Raw genomic sequence first — 27,344 nt, forward strand, 5'->3', positions numbered from 1 at the left:
ACACCATCTGAAAGAGAGAGATTTAATGAGGAGTTCTCAGACACTCAGATATAGCTGTATTTCTGGCTCCTTCATACCCACTTATCCTCTGTCAAAGTCTTGATTGTTGATGCACTAAAGATTTTCTCCCATTTTGTGTATGTGGGAAATATTCCTTTTACATGGGGCTCTTAATTTGAAAATATTGTTTTTGGAGAAGGAGTTTAGTGGCTCGTGCACTAAGAGTAGCAAAATTTCACCGTCAAACTCCAGTTCATCCAGAAGAGCAAACTCCCATGCTAATGACATCACTGCCGGAGAGTATGAAGACCATAATAAGAAAGCATGAACAAAGACTTCCAGAAATGTGGCACTGAGTGCAGACGTCAATGTTATCCTTAGGGTTTTTGCAAAACTGAGCATGGGGGGGGGGGGGGGGGGGGGGGGGGGCTGCCCCATATATGCTCAGTTTTCTGCTTGTGGGGGGGGGGGGGCAGGGGGAGTTGATGGAGAGTGCCAGTGGAGAAATTTTTCTGTTGGCAGGGCTTGGAGATCCCCGCCAGCCATAGCAATATACACCCAGCACCATGATATAAAGGGGAGGGCTAGGACACCAATCCCCCCCCCCCCCCACTGTGGCTATGGTTGAGCAGGTAAGTGTGTGTGTGGGGGGGGGGGGGGGGTCCATGAGCAGGGAAGCTGCTTTTGTTTGGGAGTGTGGATGGGGTAGGAGGCACATTATTCCTGTGTCTGCCCCCTCTCAACCTCAATTCATGTCCTCTCGTTCTAGCACCTTCCCGTCTCTGGAAAAGGTTTGTTTACGGATTAATACCTTTCAAATATTTGACCGTCTGTATCATATCAACCCTGTTTCTCTTTTCCATCAGGATATACATGTTCAGGGCAGTAAGTCTCTCCTTGTACGTCCTGCAAAGCAAATTCTATAACATTTTCGTCACTTTTCTCTAAATCGCTTCAAGTCTTTTTACATCCTTAGTAAGGTACGGCCTCCAAAACTGAACACAATACTCTAAGTGGGGCCTCACCAACGATTTGTAGAGGGACATCAACACCTCCTTTCTTCTACTGGGTATACCCCTTTCCATGCAGCCTAGCATCCTTCTGGCAATGACCACTGCTTTGTCACATTGTTTCATCACCTTCAGATCCTCGGACACCATTACCCCAAGGTCTCTCTCCTGAGCCGAGCTTACCAATCTCTCCCCTGTCATCCGGTATATTTCTTTTGGATTTCTGCAGCTGAAGTGCATCACTGTGCACTTCTTGGCATTTAATTTTAACTCTGATTTTCACAAATACAAAACGTTGAATATTGTTTATTTTTTCTTTTTTATTATGCTCTTAAATATTAATGTAAATACTTGCTTACTTATTTCAATAAGTGTTACTATTAGCAGCGTTTACCCAATCTTGGATAAACACTATTAAATAATAATACATTGCTCAGCTGTCACTACGAATGATTGACCATATGGTATAATTTTACGTGCATCATTGCACTGAGTCCCTTCCTGCCTCCAGTATATAACATAAAGCACTTAGTAATGATGGTTAGCATTCATTTTAGTGACCATGTAGTACTTATCTGGAGATGGTGTATTGGGTCTCCGTGTTCCACAACAAGACGTGATTTCTTCAATCGGAGTGAATAATAAATGTGATTGTGTGCTCGTGCTCTCTTAAAACAATCTCACAAGTTTCCCAAACTTGTTTTTCATCTGTTCGCAGGTACTCCCTTCCTATTATAGATCTTCCCAACACTAGCTGTGTTTCGCAGTCTAGTGCTTCAATAGTGTTTGAACATTTGAAACCAGGAGGAAATAAGATACCCCAGGTATTGTGTAGTGATTAAATTTTAACTTCCAGACCCTTGACCATTCTTCTATCATTTGGAGATCCCTTCTCATGTATTGGCTATCTTCATGTCATCTGCAAAAAGGCAAACTTTTCCTTCTAATGCTTCAGAATCAGCCCCGGCATCAACCCACTACTTACCTTATTTTCCTCTGAGCAGATTCCATTTACCACCATCCTCTGCCACCTGTCAGTCAACCAGTTTCAAATCCAGTTCACCACTTTGGGTTCTTAGTTCAGTCCTCTCAGCTTATTCATGAGTCTTCTGTGAAGGACCGTATCAAAGTGTGTCTAGAGTGTGTCCTTCATCCAATTCTTTGGTCATCCGGTCGAAGAAGTCAGTAAGATTAATTTGGCAGGATTTTCCTTTGATAAAGCCATGTTGCCTTGGATCCTGTAACCCGTTGGCTTCTAGGAAGTTAACTGTCCTTTCCACAACCATCCCCACAAGACCTGGGTGGCAGAGCCCTGAGAAAGGCAAGGACAAATCAAACTCAGGTATACATATAAAGTATCTTGTTGGGCAGACTGGATGGACCGTACAGATCTTTATCTGCCGTCATTTACTATCTTACTATGGAAAGTATGGGATACTGTGTAAGAAATGTGATTTACACCAATTTGTGACAATCCTTTATTTCAGCCTGGGTTGACTTCCCCAAGTTTTAAGCATTGGGAGAAGGGGACAACTATTTGATGAGTCCACCTTGATATCATTTGGATCACTTGCTCACACGTATCAGATCCCCCACATACATACATATGTAACTTAACACTAGAGAGCCAAGTGAAATTCATAACAAAGAAAATGTTCCACTCAGTGTGGAAACTCAAACGCGTGAAACCATTCTTCTCGAGGGAAACATTTCGCAACCTAATACAATCAATGGTACTAAGCCATGTAAACTACTGCAATGGATTTTATGTGGGATACAAAGAACAAACCTTAAAGAAACTTCAGACAGCCAGTGGCGTAGGAAGGGAGGGCCGGTCCGCCCCGGGTGCACGCGTCCGGGGGGTGCCGGTCCCGCTGGTTCCCTGCTCTCTCTGCCCCGGAACAAGTTACTTCCTGTTCCGGGGCAGAGAGAGCAGGGAACCAGCGGGGCCAACGCAGCTCCGAGTGACGTGCACTCGGGGCGGATCGGCCTTCCCGCAGGTAAGAATGCGGTCCGGGGGGAGGGGGAGGGTGCGCCGCAGAGGGGGGGGTCGTGCCGCGGGGGGGGGGGGTCGCGCCGTGCTGCACCTGGGGGGGGGGGGGTGCGCAGCGGCGACCCGCCCCGGGTGCCGTTAGCCCACGCTACGGCACTGCAGACAGCCCAAAACACAGCAGCCAGGCTTATCTTTGGAAAAACGCAATTTGAAAACGCAAAACCCCTCCGTGAAAAACTACACTGGCTCCCAATCAAAGAACGCGTTGCCTTCAAAATCTGTACCTTGGTTCACAAAATTATCTACGGTGAAGCCCCGAGATACATGACAGACCTCACCGACATACCAACCAGAAACACATCCAAATCAACAAGAACATATCTAAATCTGCACTACCCAAGCTGCAAAGGACTTAAATACAAATCAACTAATGCATCCAGTTTTTCCCTACATAAGCACACAACTGTGGAACGCATTACCAAAAGCCTTGAAAACAAAGTACGACCACCTAAACTTCTGGAAATCGCTAAAGACTAACCTGTTTAATAAGGCATAACCGCAGATCCAACTTAAATTCTTGATCCCTGCAACATAACAAAAGTAAAGTACATAATGGACATAACACAACTCTTCCGCTGACTGAACTTTATCTTACCACAACATCACTTTGCATTTGTTCACATCGTAGTCTGCGAACGCCTCTCCAGTACTATGTAAGCCACATCGAGCCTGCAAAGAGGTGGGAAAATGTGGGATACAAATGTAACAAATAAAATAAATTTTGCATATATTCAACTCAGCCACCTGCTTTTACGTAGAGACATTAAAAGTCAGTTGACAGGAGATGCCACCTTTTTAGAAGAAATTTGTGAGGATTTTTGATCAACAAAACAGCTGGTTGCTGCCCAATACAATACCTGTGGGACCTGGACCCCTCCCCTCCCCCACACACCACCACCACCGACTTTCTCCATAGAACTAAGTGGGCTAACTTGGGGTTAGCTCTGAGACTTTGAAATGGGTGTCATTGGAGTTGATGTTGCCAAAATTAGCTGTTTCTTCTAATATTCAAGAAACCCACACTAAAATGATGTACTGTTGGTATCAGATCCCATAGAGACTCCCATCACTGGTTCCTAGCTGTTCTCCACTATAAAAATGTTAAAAGGAGAGGTTGGTAGAATTTTTTTCTTGCTATTGTGTCTCAAAAGTCTCTACTTTGCTAATATAAGTAGTAACTCTGGTGTTACTATGCCTTGTATCTCTACGCCTGGAATAGACTCCCTGAGCCATTACGTCAAGCTCCATCCCTGGCCGCCTTCAAATCCGGGCTAAAGGCCTACCTGTTTGATGCTGCTTTTAATTCCTAGCTTGTCACCTGCTCGTATCGTGTCCTATCTGTCTGTCCTACCCTTATCCCTTATTGGTCCTGTCTGTCTGTCCTGATTTAGATTGTAAGCTCTTTTGAGCAGGGACTGTCTTTTCTTCATGTTCAATTGTGAAGCGCTGCGTACGACTGGTAGCGCTATAGAAATGATTTATAGTAGTAGTAGAAGCCTGCCCTTGCAGATCAGCAACACGGCCGCGCAGGCTTCTGTGAGCCTGCGCGGCCGTGTTGCTGATCTGCAAGGGCAGGCTTCTACATGGAATGCTGCTAGCGGAATAGCAACATTAACATTCCATCTAGAATCTCCAATAGTAGCAACATTCCATTTAGAATCATTCCTATGTGTCCTTCTACCCTTATCCTTATTGGTCCTGTCTGTCTGTCCTGATTTAGATTGTAAGCTCTTTTGAGCAGGGACTGTCTTTTCTTCGTGTTCAATTGTGAAGCGCTGCGTACGACTGGTAGCGCTATAGAAATGATTTATAGTAGTAGAAGCCTGCCGTTGCAGATCAGCCACGCGGCCGCGCAGGCTTCTGTTTCTGTGAGTCTGACGTCCTGCACGTATGTGCAGGACGTCAGACTCACAGAAACAGAAGCCTGCGCGGCCGCGTGGCTGATCTGCAAGGGCAGGCTTCTACATGGAATGCTGCTAGCGGAATAGCAACATTAACATTCCATCTAGAATCTCTAATAGTAGCAACATTCCATTTAGAATCATTCCTATGTGTCCTTCTACCCTTATCCTTATTGGTCCTGTCTGTCTGTCCTGATTTAGATTGTAAGCTCTTTTGAGCAGGGACTGTCTTTTCTTCATGTTCAATTGTGAAGCGCTGCGTACGACTGGTAGCGCTATAGAAATGATTTATAGTAGTAGTAGTAGTAGAAGCCTGCCCTTGCAGATCAGCAACACGGCCGCGCAGGCTTCTGTTTCTGTGAGCCTGCGCGGCCGTGTTGCTGATCTGGAAGGGCAGGCTTCTACATGGAATGCTGCTAGCGGAATAGCAACATTAACATTCCATCTAGAATCTCCAATAGTAGCAACATTCCATTTAGAATCATTCCTATGTGTCCTTCTACCCTTATCCTTATTGGTCCTGTCTGTCTGTCCTGATTTAGATTGTAAGCTCTTTTGAGCAGGGACTGTCTTTTCTTCGTGTTCAATTGTGAAGCGCTGCGTACGACTGGTAGCGCTGTAGAAATGATTTGTAGTAGTAGTAATACAGTAAGCTTTTTGTTTATTTGCTTAGCTCATAAGATGCATTTTTTATAATGTTTGTTTGCCTTGTTGTGGTGTTCAATAAAATAGTTCTTTAAATAAAAAATAAAAAAAAACCTTACTGTGCTCTCTGTGATGGAAATTGGTGCTACATCCAAGTTGTATTATCCACAAGGCAGACTCAAGATCTTTGTCGGAGGCTGGAGCCCAGATTATGAACGTTTATTCTATTCCCAGATACAGTCTAGTCTAGATGAGACTCAAATGCAAGAGATCGGAGAGAGAATTGACTTGACTTTTATTCAGGTCAGAGAGCCTGGCAGAGCCAGCAAAATGAAAATCTTATGTTGTCCTTGATCTGTTTTTATCTTATGAACTCTCTCTTCTAGCTATTATTAAAACTTGGGTAGTCCCTGACAATGCCGTCTCCTTGGCTTCTCTTCTCCTGCTTTTTCTCTCCCACTAGGAGGCTGTTCTGTGCATCCACCATCCTGTCTTTGAAGAAATATTTCCTTTTACTGCTGTGTAATTTTTCCCCCCTTGCAAAATGCTTGTTTCTCATGCAGGTTTGTATTTTTTGAGGTATTTGAAAATGTATACCGTATAAGTTCTCTTGCTTCTGTTTTCTAGGGTGTACATATTTTGGCCAATTTCATAGGATTTGCAGTACAGACTGTGCCATTTTGGCAGTCCTTCTCTGTCTATATTCTTCAGGAGGTCTAGCATCCAAAAGTAGACACAGTACAAAGGCATTAGCACCTGTTTTTTCTATGGATCCTGCCTCTCCCTATACATCCTAGAATCTCTCTGACACTTATCACTCTGTTGTTTGCCTTTTTGAAAGAATTCGCTCAAGGCGGTGTACAGTAAGGAAAAATCAAACATAAGCAATAGACAGTTAAAGTAGTAAAAGTGTTTGAACGTTTTACTGTCTTCAGATAATCACCCTGAGTTCTTTGTCCTTTTGGATTTCAGTGTGCTGAATCCTTGACTCTGTCCCTTTTTTTCCCATTAAATCTTAGTTGTTTAGGTGCTAAATTCTTGATCACTGATTGAGCATCCGAAATCTTAGTTGGTTCAGTGGTAATAATTCTTTCATCACTGTGTTCTTTCTATAGTATCATCTTATAACTGTAGGTCATGAAAGGCAATTTTGTAACTGGCTGCGTGTAATCACATGTAGTAGGGCACATGCAGTTATTGTCTTCCCACCCAAACCCACTTCTCCTCTCCCTCCACTCTCTATCTCGGTTGATAACACCCTCATCATCCCTGTCTCATCTGCCCGCAACCTTGAGGTCATCTTTGACTCCTCCCTCTCCTTCTCTGCGCATATCCAGCAGATAGCCAAGACCTGTCGCTTCTTCCTCTACAACATTAGCAAAATTCGCCCTTTCCTCTCTGAGCACACCACCCGAACTCTCATCCACTCTCTCATTACCTCTCGCCTTGACTACTGCAACCTTCTCCTCACTGGCCTCCCACTTAGCCATCTATCCCCCCTTCAGTCCGTTCAGAACTCTGCTGCACATCTTATCTTCCGCCTGGACCGATATACTCATATCACCCCTCTCCTCAAGTCACTTCACTGACTTCCGATCAGATACCACATACAGTTCAAGCTTCTCCTACTAACCTACAAATGCACTCGATCTGCAGCCCCTCCTTATCTCTCTACCCTCATCTCCCCTTACGTTTCTACCCGAAACCTCCGCTATCAAGACAAATCCCTCCTCTCAGTACCCTTCTCCACCACCGCCAACTCCAGACTCCGCCCTTTCTGCCTCGCCTCACCCCATGCTTGGAATAAACTCCCTGAGCCCATACGCCAGGCCCCCTCCCTGCCCATTTTCAAGTCCTTGCTCAAAGCCCACCTCTTCAATGTCACCTTTGGCACCTAACCACTATACCTCTATTCATGAAATCTAGACTGCCCCAACTTGACATTCCGTCCTTTAGATTGTAAGCTCCTTTGAGCAGGGACTGTCCTTTTTTGTTAAACTGTACAGCACTGCGTAACCCTAGTAGCGCTCTAGAAATGTTTACTAGTAGTAGTAGTAGTAGTAGTAGTAGTTGCGTGTAAGTGGGCACCTGTGCAATTGTGTGTAAGTGGGCACATGCATTTGTGTGTAAGTGGGCATTTGCGTGTAAGTGGGCAGTTGCATGTAAATGGGTACGTGCATTTGTATGTAAGTGGGCAGTTGCGTGTAAGTGGGCAATTGCATGTAAATGGGTACGTGCATTTGCGTGTAAGTGGGCAGTTGCATGTAAATGGGTACGTGCATTTGTGTGTAAGTGGGCACGTGCATTTGCGTGTAAGTGGGCACGTGCAGTTGCTAGTAAGTGGGCAGTTGGCATGTAAATGGGTATGTGCATTTGCGTGTAAGTGGGCACATGCATTTGCGTGTGAGTGGACAGTTGCGTGTAAGTGGGCAGTTGCATGTAAATGGGTACGTGCATTTGCGTGTAAGTGGGCAGTTGCATGTAAATGGGTACGTGCCTTTGCGTGTAAGTGGGCACGTGCATTTGCGTGTAAATGGGTACGTGCATTTGTGTGTGAGTGGGCAGTTGCATGTAAGTGGGCACGTGCATTTGCGTGTAAGTGGGCAATTGCATGTAAATGGGCACGTACATTTGCGTGTAAGCGGGCATTTGCATGTAAATGGGTACGTGCATTTGTGTGTAAGTGGGCACATGCATTTGCATGTAAGTGGGCAGTTGCGTGTAAGTGGGCACATGCAGTTGCTAGTAAGTGGGCAGTTGGCATTTAAATGGGTATGTGCATTTGCGTGTAAGTGGGCACATGCATTTGCGTGTAAGTGGACAGTTGCGTGTAAGTGGGCAGTTGCATGTAAATGGGTACGTGCATTTGCGTGTAAGTGGGCAGTTGCATGTAAATGGGCACATGCAGTTGCATGTAAGTGGGCAGTTGTGTGTAAGTGGGCACGTGCATTTGCGTGTAAATGGGTACGTGTATTTGTGTGTAAGTGGGCACGTGCATTTGCGTGTAAATGGGTACGTGCATTTGTATGTAAGTGGGCACATGCATTTGCATGTAAGTGGGCAGTTGCGTGTAAGTGGGCACATGCAGTTGCTAGTAAGTGGGCAGTTGGCATTTAAATGGGTATGTGCATTTGCGTGTAAGTGGGCACATGCATTTGCGTGTAAGTGGACAGTTGCGTGTAAGTGGGCAGTTGCATGTAAATGGGTACGTGCATTTGCGTGTAAGTGGGCAGTTGCATGTAAGTGGGCAGTTGTGTGTAAGTGGGCACGTGCATTTGCGTGTAAATGGGTACGTGTATTTGTGTGTAAGTGGGCACGTGCATTTGCGTGTAAATGGGTACGTGTATTTGTGTTTAAGTGGGCATGTGCAGTTGCATGTAAGTTGGCAGTTGCATGTAATTGGGCACATGCATTTGCGTGTAAGTGGGCATGTGCAGTTGCATTTAAATGGGTATGTGCATTTGCGTGTAAGTGGGCACATGCATTTGCGTGTAAGTGGACAGTTGCGTGTAAGTGGGCAGTTGCATGTAAATGGGTACGTGCATTTGCGTGTAAGTGGGCAGTTGCATGTAAATGGGCACATGCAGTTGCATGTAAGTGGGCAGTTGTGTGTAAGTGGGCACGTGCATTTGCGTGTAAATGGGTACGTGTATTTGTGTGTAAGTGGGCACGTGCATTTGCGTGTAAGTGGGCACGTGCATTTGTGTGTAAGTGGGCAGTTGGATGTAAATGGGTACGTGCCTTTGCGTGTAAGTGGGCACGTGCATTTGCGTGTAAATGGGTACGTGTATTTGTGTGTGAGTGGGCAGTTGCATGTAAGTGGGCACGTGCATTTGCGTGTAAGTGGGCAATTGCATGTAAATGGGCACGTACATTTGCGTGTAAGTGGGCATTTGCATGTAAATGGGTACGTGCATTTGTGTGTAAGTGGGCACATGCATTTGCATGTAAGTGGGCAGTTGCGTGTAAGTGGGCACATGCAGTTGCTAGTAAGTGGGCAGTTGGCATTTAAATGGGTATGTGCATTTGCGTGTAAGTGGGCACATGCATTTGCGTGTAAGTGGACAGTTGCGTGTAAGTGGGCAGTTGCATGTAAATGGGTACGTGCATTTGCGTGTAAGTGGGCAGTTGCATGTAAATGGGCACATGCAGTTGCATGTAAGTGGGCAGTTGTGTGTAAGTGGGCACGTGCATTTGCGTGTAAATGGGTACGTGTATTTGTGTGTAAGTGGGTACGTGCATTTGTATGTAAGTGGGCACATGCATTTGCATGTAAGTGGGCAGTTGCGTGTAAGTGGGCACATGCAGTTGCTAGTAAGTGGGCAGTTGGCATTTAAATGGGTATGTGCATTTGCGTGTAAGTGGGCACATGCATTTGCGTGTAAGTGGACAGTTGCGTGTAAGTGGGCAGTTGCATGTAAATGGGTACGTGCATTTGCGTGTAAGTGGGCAGTTGCATGTAAATGGGCACATGCAGTTGCATGTAAGTGGGCAGTTGTGTGTAAGTGGGCACGTGCATTTGCGTGTAAATGGGTACGTGTATTTGTGTGTAAGTGGGCACGTGCATTTGCGTGTAAATGGGTACGTGCATTTGTATGTAAGTGGGCACATGCATTTGCATGTAAGTGGGCAGTTGCGTGTAAGTGGGCACATGCAGTTGCTAGTAAGTGGGCAGTTGGCATTTAAATGGGTATGTGCATTTGCGTGTAAGTGGGCACATGCATTTGCGTGTAAGTGGACAGTTGCGTGTAAGTGGGCAGTTGCATGTAAATGGGTACGTGCATTTGCGTGTAAGTGGGCAGTTGCATGTAAATGGGCACATGCAGTTGCATGTAAGTGGGCAGTTGTGTGTAAGTGGGCACGTGCATTTGCGTGTAAATGGGTACGTGTATTTGTGTGTAAGTGGGCACGTGCATTTGCGTGTAAATGGGTACGTGTATTTGTGTTTAAGTGGGCATGTGCAGTTGCATGTAAGTTGGCAGTTGCATGTAATTGGGCACATGCATTTGCGTGTAAGTGGGCATGTGCAGTTGCATGTAAATGGGTACGTGCATTTGCGTGTAAGTGGGCAGTTGGCATTTAAATGGGTATGTGCATTTGCGTGTAAGTGGGCACATGCATTTGCGTGTAAGTGGACAGTTGCGTGTAAGTGGGCAGTTGCATGTAAATGGGTACGTGCATTTGCGTGTAAGTGGGCAGTTGCATGTAAATGGGCACATGCAGTTGCATGTAAGTGGGCAGTTGTGTGTAAGTGGGCACGTGCATTTGCGTGTAAATGGGTACGTGTATTTGTGTGTAAGTGGGCACGTGCATTTGCGTGTAAATGGGTACGTGTATTTGTGTGTAAGTGGGCACGTGCAGTTGCATGTAAGTTGGCAGTTGCATGTAATTGGGCACGTGCATTTGCGTGTAAGTGGGCATGTGCAGTTGCATGTAAATGGGTACGTGCATTTGCGTGTAAGTGGGCGTGGGCATTCTCGTGTAAAGGGGCGCATGCAGCAGCCTGTAAGTGCACTATGCAATACTCTTTAAGACAGTTTGTAACCGCAATGAACATGTCTCCAACTAACCTGTGCAAGTTATAGATTTCTGTGAGTTATGCAGATTGTATGGTGCCCATAGGCCTGCCCATTTAGTCCTGTTATTGACCCAGCGTAGCTAGTCATGCCTAGATGTAGATATGGTAATGCTGGTTTATGCTAGTATTCTACGTAAAACAGAATCGAGCTGCCCAGATGCAGTTCTAGAATAGGCACTCCTTGCAGAGCATCGTCTTAGCGTTTTGCAAGGCTCATGGGTTAAGGGTGAAAGTAAATCAGATACAACATCTCTGTTTTAGTCATTTCATCCCCATTCCATACTGATCTCTTGGTTTCTTTGAGCTTTTTTGCATGAATTTTTGGCTGCCGCACTCCTGGCCACTTTCTTAAACCTCTCCTGGTTTTACCATTCCTTTTGTAGTTTCAGGCCAGTTGCTCCTCTGCAATATCACTTGTGAAAGCTTTGAGTGAAAGGAGAGACCGTAGCACTGCTAGTGACCCTCCTTTGCTGTCACCATCTGTTGCTTATTAAGCAGCTACTTTATCTTAAAACCTGTCCCCAGACTGGCCACTTCTGGCCTAATAAACTGTATCCTGCGCTCTCCTCTGCTCTAACTCCCTGCACAATCAAGAAATTCACTAAGCTAATGGTTAGTGCAGCAGCCTGAAATCCAAAGGAGCCAAATTCGATTCCCACTGCAGCTCCTTGTGACTCTGGGCAAGTCACTTAACCCTCCATTGCCTCAGGTACAAAATAAGTACCTGGATATAATATCTATTCAACAAGGCCTACAAAGAGAACCCATAGCCTTACAAAACTACCTCACCAACTCACCCAATTATTACAGTCCACCTTATATCCTGCCTAACACCTTCCTTCTCTCTTCCCTCACCTAATCTTTGTACATCACTAATTGTGTCTGATATCATGGAATGATTATGTCATAACCAAACTCTGTAAGCCACATTGAGCCTGCAAATAGGTGGGAAAATGTGGGACACAAATGCAATAAATAAATAAACCTCTTTGATTGTAACCACAGAAAGGCAGTATATCAAATATCAATCCCTTCCCCTTGCTACAGTCAACATTTGAGAATCATGGAAAATATTCACAATATTTCCAGTGAGTGATTTTCTGGTATCCTGTAATGAGCTTTAATTCCGTGAGCATATAGAACGTCGTACGCATGTGCACATACACAGACAGGTGCTTATGTTCTGCTAGGGGCAGCCCAGTCCCAGTGCCGTTGTATTTCTTTATTTAAAATACTTATAACCTGCCCGTCCACAGGGTAGGGAGCAGAGGAACATCCATAAAACCTTTCAGGATACATAACCAAAATAACAAACAATACTTCAGCAGCAACATATGTAATAAAACATCATAGACTTCTTAAAAGACAGACATAATCAAACAATGAAATAACAAAACATCAATTCCAAACACTCCGTGAAAGAAAGAGCAGTCTTTTTCAGAGCAAAGCAGATAAATCTCATGGCCATTAATCACAGCCTAAGTAAGTAGGGAAGCGAAAACCTTTTTCAGCTACTGTAGTTTTCCAGAAGCTATAATTATACAGGTAACTTGTTCCACTTAATTGGCCCTGCTAATAAAAAAGCTTGGTTTCTTCTTTCTAGTAAATGAAACTGCCTCTCTAAGAGTGGATGTAAATCCTGGGTTCTTTTGGACCTCAATAATCCAATCCTACTAGGCTTGTAAATCTTTAACAATGAAAGACTAAGGAGGCTAGGGCTTTTCAGCTTGGAGAAGAGACGGCTGAGGGGAGACATGATAGAGGTATATAAAATAATGAGTGGAGTGGAACAGGTGGATGTGAAGCGTCTGTTCACGCTTTCCAAAAATACTAGGACTAGGGGGCATGCGATGAAACTACAGTGTAGTAAATTTAAAACAAATCAGAGAAAATGTTTCTTCACCCAACGCATAATTAAACTCTGGAATTCATTGCCAGAGAACGTGATGAAGGCGGTTAGTTTGGCAGAGTTTAAAAAGGGGTTGGATGGTTTCCTAAAGGATAAGTCCATAGACCGCTACGAAATGGAGTAGGGAAAAATCCACAATTTCGGGAATAACTTGTATAGAATGTTTGTACGTTTGGGAAGCTTGCCAGTTGCCCTTGGCCTGGATTGGCCGCTGTCGTGGACAGGATGCTGGGCTCGATGGACCCTTGGTCTTTTCCCAGTGTGGCATTACTTATGTACTTATGTCCTCTACTTGGCTCACTTTTATTACATAGAGCAGTGATTTAACCTATTGTGATGTCATAGTGGCTCATTCCACCAATAAGAGCCAACCTCATTAATGATGTCACAATGGCTTGATTGTATAGAATGTTTGTACGTTTGGGAAGCTTGCCAGGTGCCCTTGGCCTGGATTGGCCGCTGTCGTGGACAGGATGCTGGGCTCGATGGACCCTTGGTCTTTTCCCAGTGTGGCATTACTTATGTACTTATGTAAATAATGGATTGTGGTTCCCCAATCAACAGCAGCTCAATGGATAAAGTTGAGCACTTTATATTTCACACACCAAAGCACTACCAGGCCAGTGGAAGAAGGTCAAAACTGATTTTATATGTTCAGAACTTCCAAAGCCTGTCAGAGTTCTAGCTGCTGATTCTGTACTGTTTGTAATGCACTTATAATATTCATTGGCAATCCCAAGTGAATTACAGTAATCTAATTTTTCCTAAAACTAAAGTTTGTAAAGCAGTTCTAAAATTATTTGAATCCAAAACAGTTTTTGGTCTTCTACATTAACTCAGTCTGCAAATCAGTTTTTAACACTTCCCTTACTTGTGGCTTCATCATAAGAGGGTTGTCCAAAATCACACCAAAACCTCTAACCTGTGACTGCAAGACTTGGCCAACAACAGAGGGCTTTGTTATGTCAAGCTGAGGTGATCTGCTAACAGAATGACAACATACTGAATTTCTGGAAATCTTTCTTACCCCAAGGAACCTTTGTTAGTGGAGGAGTAGCTTAGTGGTTAGTGCAGTAGGCTTTGATCCTGGGGAGCTGGGTTCGATTCCCACTGCAGCTCCTTGTGACTCTGGGCAAGTCACTTAACCCTCCATTGCCCCTGGTACAAAATAAGTACCTGAATATATGTAAACCGCTTTGAATGTAGTTGCAAAAACCTCAGAAAGGCGGTATATCAAGTCCCATTTCCCTTTCCCCCTTTTCCTTATGACATCACAATATCAGAAGTGAGCCAAGGCATTATGACATCACTGATGAGGTTGGCTCTTATTGGTGGAATGAGTGGAGGAGTAGCCTAGTGCTTAGTGCAGCAGACTTTGATCCTGGGGAACTGGGTTCAATTCCCATTGCAGCTCCTTGTGACTCTGTGCAAGTCACTTAACCCTCCATTGCCCCTGGTACAAAATAAGTACCTGAATATATGTAACCCCCTTTGAATGTAGTTGCAAAAACCTCAGAAAGGCGGTATATCAAGTCCCATTTCCCTTTCCCTATTTGAGATTCTACATGGAATGTTGCTACTATTGAGATTCTGTTGCTACTATTTAAGGTTCTACATGGAATGTTTCTACTATTTGAGATTCTAGATGGAATATTGCTACTATTGAGATTCTGTTGCTACTATTTGAGATTCTACATGGAATGTTGCTACTATTGGAGATTCTGTTGCTACTATTTGAGATTCTACATGGAATGTTGCTACTATTGGAGATTCTGTTGCTATTATTTGTAGATTCTACATGGAATGTTGCTACTATTGAGATTCTGTTGCTACTATTTAAGGTTCTACATGGAATGCTGCTATTCCACTAGCAACAGTCCATGTAGAAGCCTGCCCTTGCAGATCAGCAATATGGGCGCGCAGGATTCTGTTTCTGTGAGTCGTCAGACTGACAGAAACAGAAGCCTGCGCAGCCGCATTGGTGATCTGCAAGGGCAGGCTTCTACATAGCATGTTGCTAGTGGAGGAGTAGCCTAGCGGTTAGTGCAGCAGACTCTGATCCTGGGGAACTGGGTTCAATTCCCATTGCAGCTCCTTGTGACTCTGTGCAAGTCACTTAACCCTCCATTGCCCCTGGTACAAAATAAGTACCTGAATATATGTAAACCGCTTTGAATGTAGTTGCAAAAACCTCAGAAAGGCGGTATATCAAGTCCCAGTTCCCTTTCCCTATTTGAGATTCTACATGGAATGTTGCTACTATTGAGATTCTACATGGAATGTTGCTACTATTGAGATTCTGTTGCTACTATTTAAGGTTCTACATGGAATGTTTCTACTATTTGAGATTCTAGATGGAATATTGCTACTATTGAGATTCTGTTGCTACTATTTGAGATTCTACATGGAATGTTGCTACTATTGAGATTCTACGTGGAATGTTGCTACTATTGAGATTCTGTTGCTACTATTTAAGGTTCTACATGGAATGTTTCTACTATTTGAGATTCTAGATGGAATATTGCTACTATTGAGATTCTGTTGCTACTATTTGAGATTCTAGATGGAATGTTACTACTATTTGAGATTCTGTTGCTACTATTTGAGATTCTAGATGGAATGTTAATGTTGCTATTCCACTAGCAACATTCCATGTAGAAGCCTGCCCTTGCAGATCAGCAACGCGGCCGCACAGGCTTCTGTTTCTGCGAGTCTGATGTCCTACTTAACCCTCCATTGTCCCTGGTACAAAATAAGTACCTGATATATGTAAACCACTTTGAATGTAGTTGCCAAAACCTCAGAAAGGCGGTATGTCAAGTCCCATTTCCCTTTCCCTTTGTGTTTTCGCACAGATCATTTTTGTTACCTAAGTATTATCTTTCATTCTGGTCCGACGTTCCATTGACTGATTTCCTCTGTTTTGCAGTCTGGGTTTTTTGCCCTTTGTCAAATTTGTTCGTTACTGAACATACTTGACTTTTCTGCCTCCCAAACATTAGTGCATGCTTTTGTAATGTCCCGCATTCACTATTGCAACTCTGCATATGTTGGTCTTCCTAAATCCCAACTTAAACGTTTCCAAATGCTTCAGGACATAGTAGCCCACCTTCTATATGATGCCCAATGCATTAAGCACGCATCCCCTCTCCCTTTTTTGTGTCCACGTGTTTCCTGTCCACACCTGGCTGCATTTCAAAGTCCTCTGCCAAGACACTCCTTCCTACCTGTCCTCACGTATTATACCTTATACTCCTGCATGCGCTCTCTTCATTCTCATCATATTTTCCTTCCTTCTCCACATCATGCTCATCTTGAATGTACCAGGCGCTCAGCATTTTTTTCCTCACCCATCAGCTTTGGAATAATCTTCTGCCTTTCTTGCAATCTGAACAATCTTAAGCTAAATTTAAAATATTACTGAAGACTTACTTTTTTGAGGACAATTTTAGACCTATGCACTGACATACCTCTGCACACGTGTGGCGCCTGTACAATTTTCGTTTGATACTGGCTAACCTCCCTGTCTCCCACATGTCCTATATTTGTTGTGTAACTTTGTGTGAGGTGGGTTTATAGAACTCTGCCCCTCATCCTTAAGAAAAGTCCCTCTCTAAGTAGCCTGGGCCTCCTTAAGAGCACTGGTCCCACCCTGGGAGAAAATGAGCCAGGAGGGGCAGAGTCAATACCTGGGAGTTTAATAGGGCCAGGGTGGGAAGGAAGAACTGAAGCCCAAGGCTATGCCTTTACTGATTGTGTTTAGCTGCTGTGACCTGGCTGAGGTAAGCCAACTTAGCTTCTTGTTAAGACTTGCAAAGGTTGCTGAGGTCTGGCTTGGGCCAGAGACTTTAGTCTCAGAAGACAGAAGAACTTACAGGCTATGTTTGGGGCAAAGCAGCCCCACCAGCCACAGACTTCTGGGCCTGCTAGCCAGAGGCCTACTCAAGACTGTTATTAAACCAGAGAGAGAGATGGTTGCTTCTGAGGTTCCTGGCAGGTGAGTTAACAGGTCCCAGGATTCAGGTGAATAAAACAGTTATTCCCAGGGCCACCCCATGACACTCGCCCGGAGTCTCACACTTTGGTATGATTGTATCTCTTTCCTAGATTTTGATGGTGTTCTTTTCCTTGCTTTTATTTTGTTGTATAAACCACAGTGACATGCTAGTCAGCCGATTCGGTATATCAAATACCAGTAAATGTAAAACAGAGAAGAGATGGGAAAGTACAGGCTGGTAAGCTTTATCTTGGTGATGGGAAAAGTAATCGAGATACTACTGAAGGAAAGGAAAGTGAACTTTTTACAGTCCATTGGTCCACATGCTTTTATCCAAGACAGACCATGCCAAATGAATCTGGTTCTTTGACTGGACAAGAACAGAACTAGGTCAAGAATATGTGCTGGTTGTGGTCAGTTTAGCTATTGTCCTTCATAAGAAGCTCATGAATAAACTAATCTTCTTAAAGATGGGACCCAAGGTGGCGGTTAACTGATAGGCAATCATGCGTGGTGGTAAATGGAATTCACTCGGAAGAAAGAAAGGTGAGCAGTGGAGCCCCTCGAGGATCTGTTCTGGGACTGATTCTGTTCAATATCTTTGTGAGTGGCATTGCCAAAGAGTTAGAAGGAAAAGTATGCCTTTCTCTGGATGACACGAAGATTAGTAACCGAGTTGACACCCCAGAGGAAGAGAAAGGCATGAAAAGTCATCTACAAGAATTTAGGAGCTTGAGATAATGCTTGGCAGTTAAGCTTTAATGTGAAGAAATGTTGAGTGATACATTTGGGATACAGAAATCCAAAGAGACTGTATGCCATAGAGTTGAGAGGCTGCTATACACAGAACAGTACTGTACATAAGTAATGCCATACTGGGAAAAGACCAAGGGTCCATCGAGCCCAGCATCCTGTCCACGACAGTGGCCAATCCAGGCCAAGGGCACCTGGCGAGCTTCCCAAACGTACAAACATTCTATACAATCAAGCCATTGTGACATCACTAATGAGGTTGGCTCTTATTGGTGGAATGAGCCACTATGACATCACAATAGGTTAAATCACTGCTCTATGTAATAAAAGTGAGCCAAGTAGAGGACATAAGTACATAAGTAATGCCACACTGGGAAAAGACCAAGGGTCCATCGAGCCCAGCATCCTGTCCACGACAGCGGCCAATCCAGGCCAAGGGCACCTGGCAAGCTTCCCAAACGTACAAACATTCTATACATGTTATTCCTGGAATTGTGGATTTTTCCCAAGTCCATTTAGTAGCGTTCTATGGACTTGTCCTGGGTTCAGTTTTAGAGGCTGTTTTGTGCCAATGAGAAAAAGCTGTTCAGAAGAAAAAGACCAAATGGTGTGGAGTTTGTGTCAGAAGACATATAAGAAGAGACTTGAAGACCTGAGAGGAGAGGAGGGATATAGATATTTTGATACTTGAAAATATGAATTAAACAAACCTTTTCCAAAAATGGAGAGGCTATAGAATCACAGGGCACTAGATGAAGTTGCAAGGAGCAAAACTGAAAAGCAACGTCAGGAAATACTTTTTCATGTTGGTGGATGCCTTGAATGCTCTTCCATGGGAGGTGGTGGGGACAAACAGTGACAGAATTTAAAATGGCATCAGGATAACTTGCACAGAGCAGCACGTAGATCCCTGGCCTCCTTTCTGGACAGACTGGATGGGCCCTGCTGGTCTTTACCTGCCGTCACTTACCACTTTACTATGTTCTGGTTTGCAAGCGGCTTCTTTTAGAAAACACAAGCAACACCTTGATTATGAGCAAGGTGAGGCCTTGGATCTTACCCTTTTAATTCTGTTCACTTGATCCAGGAAGACACTGCCATAGGACAAGAATTAGGGTGAAATGACCTCTTGCCGTTTCATCCCCAGCACAACAGTCGGCACAGACTGAGCTAGCTGAAGCATGTGAGAAAACCTTCTGCCCTTATGTTTCAGAAGACACATTTGTTTCCAGAGGCTGAAAAAGAACAGCAGGTGGGGCATACAAGTATTTCATTGTGAAATTGGGACCAGATGGGGCAGGGAAATATGCATTAAAATCCATGTGAAATGAAATGGTGGAGGAACCCAGACAAGACATTTATTAGAAGTGGCCTCGTACAAGTTGTTTTTCATCGTAGGAGTTTGCAGATGTGCCAGAGATGAGAACATTTTTGCAGCCTGTGGAGATCTCCTTCGTGGTTGGGACTAACCAGGCAGTGGGCACCTGTTTATGCTGTCAGCTTTCCCTCCTCTTTGCTTTCTTCAAAAGCTTCTACCTTCCTTCTCTTCTGCCATGCAAAGAATGACATTTCTTACTGTCATAGAAAAGTAGAATGGAAGGTAGGAAAACAAAGTGGATAATGAGCTGAAAAAAGTGGTATTATTTTATAAAGAGTCCACCGGGAGCTGAAAAAAGCTGTGTGGATAATGAGCTGAAAAAAAGCTGTATTCATAAAGAGTACACAGGGAGCAGAAAAGCCAACTGGATATTGAGCTGATAAAAGACGCATTTCTAAAGAGTCCACCGGGAGATGAAAAAAGCTACGTTCATGAAGAGTCCACTGGAAGCAGGAAAGCCACGTGGATAATGAGCTGAAAAAAGCTGCATTTCTAGAGTCCACTGAGAGCAGGAAAGCCACGTGGATAATGAGCTGAAAAAAACCCACGTTTATAAAGAGTCCACCAGGAGCTGAAAAAAGCCGTGTCAATAATAAGCTAAAAAAAGTCACATTTCTAAAGTGTCACAGGAAAACCACATGCATAATGAGCTGAAAAAGCCACATTTATAGAATCCTCTGGGAGAAGGAAAGCCACGTGGATAATGAGCTGAAAAAGCCGAATTTCTAAAGAGTCCGCCAGGTACAGGAAAAGATGCTTGGGATAATGAGCTTTAAAAAGCCGTGTTTACAAAGAGTCCAGCGGGAGCAGGAAAAGTTGCATGGATAATGAGTTGAAAAAAAGCCGTGCTTATAAAGAGTCCACTGGGACCAGAAAATCCACGTGGATTATGAGCTGAAAAAGCCGCTTTTCTAAAGAGTCTATCAGGAGCAGGAAAAGTTGCATGGGATAATAAGCTGAAAAAAAGCCACATTTATAGAGAGTCCAGCAGGAGCAGAAAAAGCCGTGTAGATAATGAGCTGAAAAAAAGCCATGTTTATAAAGAGTCCACTGGGAGCTGAAAAAAGCCCTGTGGATAATAAGCTGAGAAAAGCTACGAAAAATGATAAAGGGGATGGGATGACTTCCCTATGAGGAAAGGCTAAAGCTTCCTTCAGCTTGGAGAAATGGCGGCTGAGGGGAGATATGATAGAGGTCTATAAAATAATGAGTGGAGTTGAACGGGTAGATGTGAAGTGTGTGTTTACGCTTTCCAAAAATGCTCGGACTAGGGGGCATGCGATGAAGCTACAATGTAGTAAATTTAAAATGAATCGGAGAAAATCTTGCTTCACTCAATGTGTAATTAAACTCTGGAATTCGTTGCCAGAGAATGTGATAAAGGCGGTTAGCTTAGCGGAGTTTAAAAAAGGTTTGGACGGCTTCCTAAAGAAAAAGTCCATAGACCATTATTAAATGGACTTGGGGAAAATCTGCTATTTCTGGGATAAGCAGTATAAAATGTTTTGTACTTTTTTGGGATCTTGCCAGGTATTTGTGACCTGGATTGGCCACTGTTGGAAACAGGATGCTGGGCTCGATGGACCTTTGGTCTTTCCCAGTATAGCAATACTTATGTACTTATAAAGAGTCCACTGGGAGCAGGAAAGCCACATTTCTAAAGAATCCACGGGGAGCAGGAAAGATAAGTGGAGCTGAAAAAAAAAACACATTTCTAAAGAGTCTGCTGGGATCAGGAAAAGCCACGTGGAAAATGATCTGATAAAACCCATATTTCTAAAGAGTCCAGTGAGAGCAGGAAAAGCCGCTTGGGATAATGAGCTGAAAAAAGCCATGTTTATAATGAGTCCACCGTGAACATGAAAGCTGCATTTATAAAGAGTCCACCAGGATCAGGAAAAGCCACGTGGGATAATGAGCTGAAAAAAGCCACATTTCTAAAGTCTCCACCGGGAGCAGGAAAGCCAAGTGGATAATGAGCTGAAAAAGCCACGTTAATAAAGAGTCCACCGGGAGCTGAAAAAAGCAGTGTCGATAATGAGCTGTAAAAAGCCGCATTTCTAAAGTGCCCACTGGGAGCAGGAAAATTTTAGTTGTTGGGGTTTACACCACGTAAAACGTGGCCTAAATGGACCCGACCAAATTTAATCATGAGGTGAGTCACTCAGCGTATTCTATATACTGTGTGAAAATTTAAGCCTATTCTATAATATTTAGGCTTATTTTAGAGAATACACCTAGGCCTAATTTTTTTCCACACAGATTTTTCAGGCGCCATCATCAGTCCAGCCAATCAAAAAAGATAGAAACAGAGAAAAATGAAAGCAGATCAGGATCGTGTGGCCTATCCATACTATCCCTCCCTGTCCCTTAGAGATCCTATGTGCTTGTCCCAAGCTTTCTTGATTTCAGATATGGTTTTCATCTCCACCACCTCCTTTGGGAGGTAGTTCTGTACTTACACCACCCTTTATGTACAGAAGTATTTCCTTCAATTACTCCTGATCAATATATAATCAGAAGAAAATCCACACACAAAAAATACACCAGTGATTCTGGAATGTATAAATAATGCTTAGTTAGCTTCAAAACAGATCAGCAATTGTAAATCACTGACACAAACTGCTCTGCATCAGGGAAATCTCTGTAAATCAAAATCTAATTAAAAGAAAAATAAAAGCTCTTCATGGTCCAAAAATATCTTCTGAAGATTTTACAGCTCAAGAAAAGAAAAGGCTTTGGCAGGACTAGTTTTGTTCTAAAATTCTTTTTTCTTTGGCGAAGAATTTCTTATCAGACCTATGGAATCGCAGTGGAAGCAGCTTTTGCCCCTTCAGTGGTTTTGTTGTATGTAGCAATAGAAATCAAACAAAATAAAACATGGAAAAGAAAATAAGATGATACCTTTTTTATTGGCCATAACTTAATACATTTCTTGATTAGCTTTCGAAGGTTGCCCTTCTTCCTCAGATCGGAAATAAGCAAATGTGGTAGCAGATAGTATATAACAGAGAAACATCAAAGCATTACTTTGACAGTCTGACAGAGTGGGAGGGTGAGGGTGTGCTTGGGGACATCAAAGCATTTCATTGATATTCTAACAGGATGGGTGTTGGTAGGTGAGAGGAGGGTAATAAACAGAGAAATAGAGCTTTATGGTTTATAATGGGTTAGAAAACCCAGATCCTTATTAAGTCCTGTTTGTTGGGTGTCAAAATATTCAATCATTCTTATTTCAAAGGTCTTACGTTCCTGTATTGTTTTAAAGTTACCTTTCAGTATTCTTACTGTGAAATCACTGGTGCAGTGTTCTGGTCTTGTGAAGTGTTGGCCACAGGGGTGGGGGCCTGACTGGCACCGGCTATTTTCATGTTGTATGTAGCAGAATTTGACCATTTTTTTGTGTGTATTTAGTACCAGAATTTAACATTTGATTTTGGCACAGGTTTTTAGATGACTTACTTTTTATATGGATGACCGGCTCTCTTTTGTGCGTAAGTTGAATTTGATGAAGACTAATTCACAATTTGCTATGAAATATCATCAAGTCTTGATATGATTTTTTTGGATATTCAAATAAAGAGTCAAGGCTCTATGACTACTTCTCCTTACCAAAATCAGTGGACAGAAATAATTATCTGTGATTTACTAGTCACCAACCCTATCATCTCAAAACGAGTCTGCCTATCAGCCAGTATTTGAGACTCTGCAGAATTTCAAAATCAAGCAGAGAACTTACTGGTAGATTTCTTCAGGGTCGAAATTCTTTGCCTCTATTAAGAAAACTCCCCACTGATATGCATCAATTACGATCCCATTCGGAGTTCAGGGCAGCCTTGAAAATTACTTGTGTAGGCAAGTGTATGGGGATATGCTATAACTTTTGAATGTTTTTGGGCCCTCTTCCCTGGTTCTTTATTGTTTTGATCCTTTCCTCACCAGATTGTGAGGCTGTGACTGTGTGTCTTGGCCTCTTGGATTTTTCCCTGCTCTTACCTATAAGTTTTGCAGTTCTTTTCTGTAATCTCTCCGATAACATGATTACATTGTGAACTGCTATGATGGCATGTCCTTTAGTGGTATATAAAGAATAAAGTACCTTAGAACATAAATGTTGCTATACTAGGACAGACCAAAAGTCCATCAAGCCCAGTGTCCTGTTTCCAACAGTGGCCAATCCAGGTCACAAGTACCTGGCAAGATCCCAGAGCAGTAAAGCAGATTTTATGCTGCTTATCCTAGAAATAAGCAGTGGATTTTCCCAAGTCCATCTTAATAATGGTTTATGGACTCTTGTTACAGGAAATTATCCAAACTTTTTTTTTTTTTAAATCCTGCTAAGCTAACTGCTTTTACCACATTTTCTGTTAACGAATTCCAAAGTTTAATTACAGGAAAATATGCCAGTGTATGCTATATATACTCCCTGTGAATTGCTATTAGAATATAATAAAGAAATCCTGAGCACATTAACTTCTGTGTTACCGTATATGTCAGGCAAAAATATTGGGGAATCTTTAGCTCCTAAACCTGTTAGAAGAAATACAGACGTAACCTCTGGAGGAGTGGCCTAGTGGTTAGGGTGGTGGACTCTGGTCCTGGGGAACTGAGTTGGATTCCCACTTCAGGCACAGGCAGCTCCTTGTGACTCTGGGCAAGTCACTTAACCCTCCATTGCCCCATGTAAGCCGCATTGAGCCTGCCATGAGTGGGAAAGCGCAGGGTACAAATGTAACAAAAATAAAATAGATACTATTGGAGATTCTACATGGAATGTTGCTTTTCCACTAGCAGAAGGCTGCGCAGGCTTCTGTTTCTGTGAGTCTGACGTACGTGCAGGACGTCAGACTCACAGAAGCAGAAGCCTGCGCGGCCACATTGGTGATCTGCAAGGGCCGACTTCGCTAGTGGAATAGCAACATTCCATGTAGAATCTCAACTAGTAGCAACAGTGGAGGAGTGGCCTAGTGGTTAGGGAGGTGGACTTTGGTCCTGAGGAACTGAGTTTGATTCCCACTTCAGGCACAGGCAGCTCCTTGTGACTCTGGGCAAGTCACTTAACCCTCCATTGCCCCATGTAAGCCGCATTGAGCCTGCCATGAGTGGGAAAAAGTGCGGGGTACAAATGTAACAAAATAAAAAAAAATAAATACTTGGTGTGGTTCAGCGATAGAAAGTCTCTCTTGGGCATCTCCCTCTAATCATTTTGTAATATATGCCAAAAGTGATTCTATGATTCTAACTGTGACTCATCTGATCTGATCTAGGTGATTTCTATGCCCTTGCCCTTTGGTTTGTGCAGGCAAAATGAAAAGAGCTATTCGCCTCTGTTTAAATGAATGTAAAAGTCGTCCGAGAATGGGTTCCTATCAGCCTCACTAGTGGCTCTCTGGATGGCCATGTTCCATCAGGTTCAAGTTATATGATGGAGAGTAATTGGTACTTGACCGTTATCCAGCTTATTTTCGAAAGAGATCGCCGGCCATCTTCCGACACAAATCGGGAGATGGCCGGCGATCTCCTGAACCCAGCCAAATCAGTATTATTGAAAGCCGATTTTGGCCGGCGCCAACTGCTTTCCGTCGTGGAGCCGGCCAAACTTCAAGGCAGGGTACAGAAGGCAGGGCAGGGGCGGGGCGTGGTTACGAGATGGCCGGCTTCCCCCGATAATGGAAAAAAGATGGCTGGCTCTGACGAGCATTTTGCCGGCTGCACTTGGTCCATTTATTTTTAGGACCAAGTCTCAAAAAAGTGCCCCAATTGACCAGATGACCACCGGAGGGAATCGGGGATCACCTCCCCTTACTCCCCCAGTGGTCACCAACCCCCTCCCACCCAAAAAAAATTAAAAGAAAACATTTTTTTTTGCCAGAATCAAATGTCATACCCAGGTCCATGGAGCACTTTTAGTGGGTGCAGTGCACTTCAGGCAGGTGGACCCAGGCCCACCCCCCCACCTGTTAAGCTTGTGGTGGTATATGTTGAGCCTTCCAAAACCCCCTAAAACCCACTGTACCCACATGTAGGTGACCCCCTTCATCCCTTAGGGCTATGGTAGTGATGTAAAGTTGGGGGGGGGGGGATTTAGGGGGCTCAGCACACAAGGAAAGGGAGCTATGTACCTGGGAGCAATTTATGAAGTCCACTGCAGTGCCTCCAAGGGTGCCTGGGGTTGGTGTCCTGGCATGTCAGGGGGGCCAGTGCACTACAAATGCTGGCTCCTCCCACAACCAAAAGGCTTGCATTTCGCCGGGTTTGAGATGGCCGGGCCCGGTTTCCATTATGGCAAAAAAGCGAAGCCGGCCATCTCTACACTCAGCGATCTCAACATATGTTGAGATTTAGTCGGAGCCAACCGTATTATCAAAGGAAAAGATGGCCGGCCATAATTTTCGATAATACGGTTTGCTCCGCCCCTTTACGGCGCCGGCCAGCTGTTTGGCTGGCGCTGTTCGATTATGCCCCTCTATGTGTTCTTGGAGGTGACTGGGATCATCAACTATATTTTCATGAAGAACATTTGATATGTACGCCGCAATCTTTGCACCTGTGGTGATTAATGAAGATATGGAATTGCTAGTGCTGCTTTGATGTGCCTGTTTGGGTGTTTGGAAAAGATGTTCTGCACTGGCTGATGATAACGCTGAATGGAGGATTTCTGGTCGCACTCTTGTCTGGACATAAGCCTCGATGCCATGTTATCTTTTTTTGAAGAGTGAAGCATGGTAGTTTTTTTTTTTTATTAAGCATTAAAGTCTTTGTTGAATATTTTTGGACTTTGAGGAGCTTTTTTTAAAAAATATATTTTGATTTTTGAAGATTTTCTACAGTGAAGATGATTTTCCTGTTGCACAGCAGTTACTTGAAACATGGTTGTGTTGCTGATTTGCAATTGGTGAGCTGCAATTTTGAAGCTAAATATTATGCTTTTTATGCTTTTAGCATCACTGCTGGATTTTTATGCCATATATGTGTGTGTGTGTGTGTGTGTGTGTGTGTGTGTGTGTAGAGATTTAGAGATAGATGTAGATATAAAATCATTTTTGGTTGGCTGGACTGACGATTATAATAATAACGTTATAAAGAGCTCAATGCCTACTGTAGATGGTCATAAATCCTAAGGAATTTTGTGATAAATATAGTAACATAGTAGATGATGGCAGAAAAAGACCTGCACGGTCCATCTAGTCTGCCCAACAAGATAAACTCATGTGTGCTACCTTTTGTGTATACCTTACCTTGATTTGTATCTGCCATTTTCAGGGCACAGACTGTATAAGTCTGCCCAGCACCATCCCCGCCTCCCAACCACCAGCCCCTCCTCCCACCACCGGCTCTGGCACAGACCGTATAAGTCTGCCCAGCATTTTTGATTAGCTCTCGAAGGTAGCCCTTCTTTTCTCTGTTTTATTTTATTCTATTTCTATTGACTGGCTTTAGAAGTGGACTAACACGGCTACCACATCTCTGTACTTGAGTAGAAATGAAATAGTTTTGTTTTTAAAAAGTTGTAAATGGATGGGGGTGGTGGAGACCTGCAGGACCTGGGATTCTTATGTGCATCATCCTTTCAGCTGTTATGCTCTAATCTAATCTGCAGCTGGTATACCGCGCAATTCCCAGCGAGAGGTAAGAAGCGGTTTACAGGGTTATAGACTGTGATACCTTAGAAGATTGAGATGCACTTGAGTTTTTGAGGACACAGGTCCCTCCTCCTCCAACGTGCTGGAGGCAGAGCAGCTTTCCTGTGGATATGTTAGCATTTAATGGAGAGTCAGTACTGTAACCTTGTGAAAAGATGAAGTAGCTTCTCTAGCAAGTGATAACAGTGCTAAACTACCTGTCCTTTATAGTTTTAAGCCTGTCTTGTGGGTGCAAGACCCCAGGCTGCCTCTGAGTGGCATTGCTGAGCCTATCAGGGACCTGCGGCTCTGATCAGCTTCAGTAAGTGCTGGAGCACTGCCTTGGTGTGTGCCAGATGCTGAGCACAAGGGCATGTTAACACAGTAAATTTAGTGCTTGTGGAAAGTGTCAGCTTAAACACCTCCATTTATCTACAGAAGAGGCAGAGCCTGGGCACTGGCAGTGCAAGTTTCCTTATTAATTAATTAATTAATTTA

The 27,344-nt window shown here is 43.7% G+C and overlaps 1 protein-coding gene across 1 annotated transcript in view; it reads left to right on the forward strand.

Annotated features, from left to right (window-relative positions):
- The window catches only part of SPATA5 (spermatogenesis associated 5), a 488,555-nt gene that overhangs the window by 140,333 nt on the left and 320,878 nt on the right, over nt 1-27,344 (forward strand).

Source organism: Microcaecilia unicolor, chromosome 2 (assembly GCF_901765095.1).
Source record: "Microcaecilia unicolor chromosome 2, aMicUni1.1, whole genome shotgun sequence".
Taxonomy (NCBI): domain Eukaryota; kingdom Metazoa; phylum Chordata; class Amphibia; order Gymnophiona; family Siphonopidae; genus Microcaecilia; species Microcaecilia unicolor.